Source organism: Mastomys coucha, unplaced genomic scaffold, assembly GCF_008632895.1.
Source record: "Mastomys coucha isolate ucsf_1 unplaced genomic scaffold, UCSF_Mcou_1 pScaffold23, whole genome shotgun sequence".
NCBI classification, from domain to species: domain Eukaryota; kingdom Metazoa; phylum Chordata; class Mammalia; order Rodentia; family Muridae; genus Mastomys; species Mastomys coucha.
Window position 1 is genome coordinate 51,439,439 of NW_022196906.1, and position 3,874 is coordinate 51,443,312.

The 3,874-nt window shown below is 43.9% G+C and overlaps 1 pseudogene; it reads right to left on the bottom strand.

Annotated features, from left to right (window-relative positions):
• Positions 1-931: 931 nt before the first annotated feature.
• LOC116073625 lies at positions 932-2,543 on the bottom strand (annotated as a pseudogene).
• Positions 2,544-3,874: the final 1,331 nt, after the last annotated feature.

A 3,874-nucleotide genomic window follows, 5' to 3' on the forward strand; every position in this document is an offset into this window, starting at 1 on the left:
AAATTTAAAACATGTAAATAGTCTATGTCAAAGCAAAATTTAGGAGCTCCCATCTTGTTACATCAGCTGCAAAGGCATTTTGGTGACTTTCTATGCTCTCAAGCTGCGATCCTATCCTGTGCTTCTTATACCCATGCTTCCTAATTTTCTCCAGAATTTTCTGCTGCCTGAAACCCCACCTCAAGGTCTTGCTCTTCTCTCAGTATCCTTCTATCCTGAATCTAAATAATCCTTCCTATGTCCTTCAGGCCTTTATGACCTGAGAGGTTTTCTCAGGTCATACTAGTCTCTTTAAGACATGGTGGCCTCCAGTTCTTTCTGTATTTCACTTGTTCTGCCTAGAACTCATTTCCATCCATTCTATGTTTTTTTTTTTTTATTCAAAACAGATTTATTGGAACTTATGGGAAATTATAATGCTAATGGTACTTGTAGAAGATAATAGCCTTCAGGACCTCCACAAGAAAGAGAAAGACACAGCTTAACAGTAATAGTCTAATACAAGAACATTCCTAATACAAATACATTCCTATAATAGGTTCAGTCAGTCATATGTTTCATAAAAATATGTTCATATACTGCAGAACAGTATATGAGGGGACAGACAAAATGTAGATGCCATCCAGAAGTAGAATGACACAGGGCCATCATATTCCAGTTCTTTATGGTTTTTATAATGTCCTCTCTTTATCCCATTCCCTTCCTCTATGGTTCCACATACTCCAAAAGTGATAGCACACAAGCCTTACAATTTTTAAATATTGTTGCTGTCCAATGGTGGATCTGTACTGTAGACATTAGGCTGAAAATAAGCTCATGGTACTCCATGTCAATACATCTACCACCAATCAGAAAAATTTGATTGGAATTTTACAAAAATGAAATAAGCATTCTTCCCAAGTCCATGTAAAAATGCTTGAATACACATGGTCTATGCCTGTAATGAGTCATGTGACTCCTGCCTTACATTTATCAGGGCCCAGCAATGACCTCTCCTTATGTATTGCCAACAAGAGCATAGCCTAGCCTCCAAGTTATAGACAAAGAATTCATGACAATCTGAACATTTCTTACTCAAAGTAGACTTGCTTTGGCTGCCTTATAATCTTGACTATGTCTGTAATCTCAGAACAAAGTTGTACAAATCTGTCTGGAATAACATCACCATTGTCATCATAGACCTCATCAGGGGCAGGGTACTTCTCCAGGGACAGGTGTGTGAGGTTGGCAGGTGTGTTGAGCTTCTTCAGGCTGCCCATGGACAAGAAGTTCTTCACAAAATTGACTTCAGTGAGTTGGAAACACTGGCTTAGCCCAGGAAGGAGGGCACTGATTTGGAAGTCCATGAGCATACAGTCCTCCAATCTGAATGTCTGCAGAGTAGCTGTCAATCTTTCTAGCAGGCTTCCTAGGAATGGATGACTTAAATGTATGAATCTGACACCACTCAGTTCCAGGTGTTTGAGCTGATGGATGCTTGGACACTGGGAAAGATACCTCATATCTGATTGTGACAGCATGCAACCAGTGATGGCAAGGGTCTCTAATGGACTCTTTAAGCACCTAAGCACTTGGTCCAGGTGTTTATTCAGGAAGAAGATATCATTCAAATAGAGATGCTGGAGTTTATGCAGATTGGAGAACTGGGAAAAAACCTGTGTAAGACACAGATCTTCAGTCTCTTGGTCCCAAGGCCAATCCACAGTTATGCAGATTTCCTTCAAAAGGAGTTTCTGGAGGTTTTTCATCTGGCCCAGGCCAGGAGCTAGCATTGCAAGTGTACACATGTCCCAACATCTGTTTATTTCCACTTCTTGAATTGAGCGTAGATCAAAAATCTCCAACATATCCAGTGAGTCATTGGCAGGAATGGCCCCAAACTCCATCTTCTGGCAAGTCACCTGTATCCCATCTTTTCTTTGCTTGGCCCACTGATAAAAATATTTTTGGTATTTGGAGGGATGGCGGGACATGAGGGAAAGGTTCATCAATATAGTCATGGCCTATTCTTCCACTACGATGAGATGACTCCACACTGGTTGGGGATCCTCAATGATATCTAGAGAGCTGATTTCAGCACACCCATCCCAGAAGTCATGGTGGGAGTGTCATAAACCAAGCACTTGTAGTTTCCACCCACTGTGGGTAAAACAGAAGGGCATTCACAGGAGATCCAATGTGTGATCTGCATGAGCCCACAATTCAACCTCCTTCCATATTTATTCCTTGAACACAGACAGCTTCCACTTCTAGTGGCTAGATCGAACCTTTTGTGTCATCAGCAAATCAAGGCCATTTAACATAGCTTTCAAGGTCTCCAGGTGAGGAGTCTTCATCAGGGTTCCCACAGGCAGGCATAGGAAGGGCCATGCAGCCACCATCTGCCTCAGGATTTCATGTTGTTTGCTGGTGAATGCATCCTTGAAGAGTGGTGGGAAGAGTTTCATGGGCAGGTCCTGCAGAGCAAAGATGGTCAAGGCTTCATCTTTCAGCATGCTTCTTCTCGCCAGCTGCTGGAGTGTTGGTGGGTCCTTGAAACTCATCATAGCTTTCAGGTATGCAGATGCTGCTTTGGACACTGGTCTCAGAAGCTCCAATCTCAGCAAGGTCAGGCAGTCACACCAGACTCCAAGGCTCACAGTCCCATTCTATGTTTTAATTGCTGATCTTACCTACTGCCTGCCTCCCTCACTGGCTGCCAGCTGCAAGAGGGAAAGAATTTTGTGTTTTGTCCTTGAGAGTATTTTGGGCTAATGCTTTCCTTAAGAGTTTGTGGAATGACTGACAGATGGCAAGGTGAGTGCAATGTGTGAGACAGTGTCCCCAGAGGAGCAGCTTGTATGTGGAAGTCTCCATGGGGCCTCCAAGCCACTGCTGCTTTTCTTAAAGACACAGGAGGGTCTTGTGTCACTCAGGACTTCACTTTGAATAGTAGAATTGCTATCCAATTTTGCAGTGGCTTGGGTGGGTGAGTGGTGAGTACAGTAGACAGGGGCCTTGGGCAGGTTTCTAGGTTCCAGACCAGCCTCAGCTGTTCAGCAGTCAATGGACTTCTCAGGATATCATAGATCCTCAGTCTTCATTAGGGATGGGACTTTTGTTTCTTTTCCTTTTTGGCTGGGACTCTGTTTCTTAATTGCCCTGGGGGCAGGGTCACCTGTCCTCTAGACAGAGGCAAGTGTGATGACTGAGGAAAGGCTATCCAGGCATTCTGATTGGAGAAAGCATGGGAAGGGGAGGGAAGGCAGAAGGTCTCACCTATAGCAGCAAGTCTGTGCAGCCTCAATCTTTGAGGCACAGCCATGGTATCATGGGCCCTTACCTGCCCTTGGATACCTGGAGGATGACTCTGGTGTCTATAGGGATGACTGTAAGTAACAGACATTTGAGAGAAACACTCTTTAGACTCACGTATAATACAGCCCAGTCCTTGAAAAATTTCACAACACATACCTTGTTCAGATTCCCAGTCACCTTTCAGGTAGTTCTGTCATGGGGACTTACAAGTAGTGCTGTTCGCAATGCCTCCTTGGGCTCATCTGCTTGCTCTCCTTATATACAACACAGAGTCAAGAGAGGGAATGGGAAATAAGCCACACAACCAGTTAGCTGAAGGACAACACCCTGCATTCCCCTGAAGGCTAGTGTGTACAAATATGGCAGTGTGACCATGTATTTGGCAGAACCTGGTACCTAGTACCTGCTCAGTGCTTGACATTTTTGTCTTGTTCAATTCCAGTAGACCCAGTGGATTATTAGTTCCATCTTATCAGTGTGTACCACTAAATGCTTATTGAGTCTCCATGCTTTCATCTATAAACCTAGGCTTTGAATGAAGGTATCCACAGCTGCTTCCTTAGGGTTGACTGTCTCT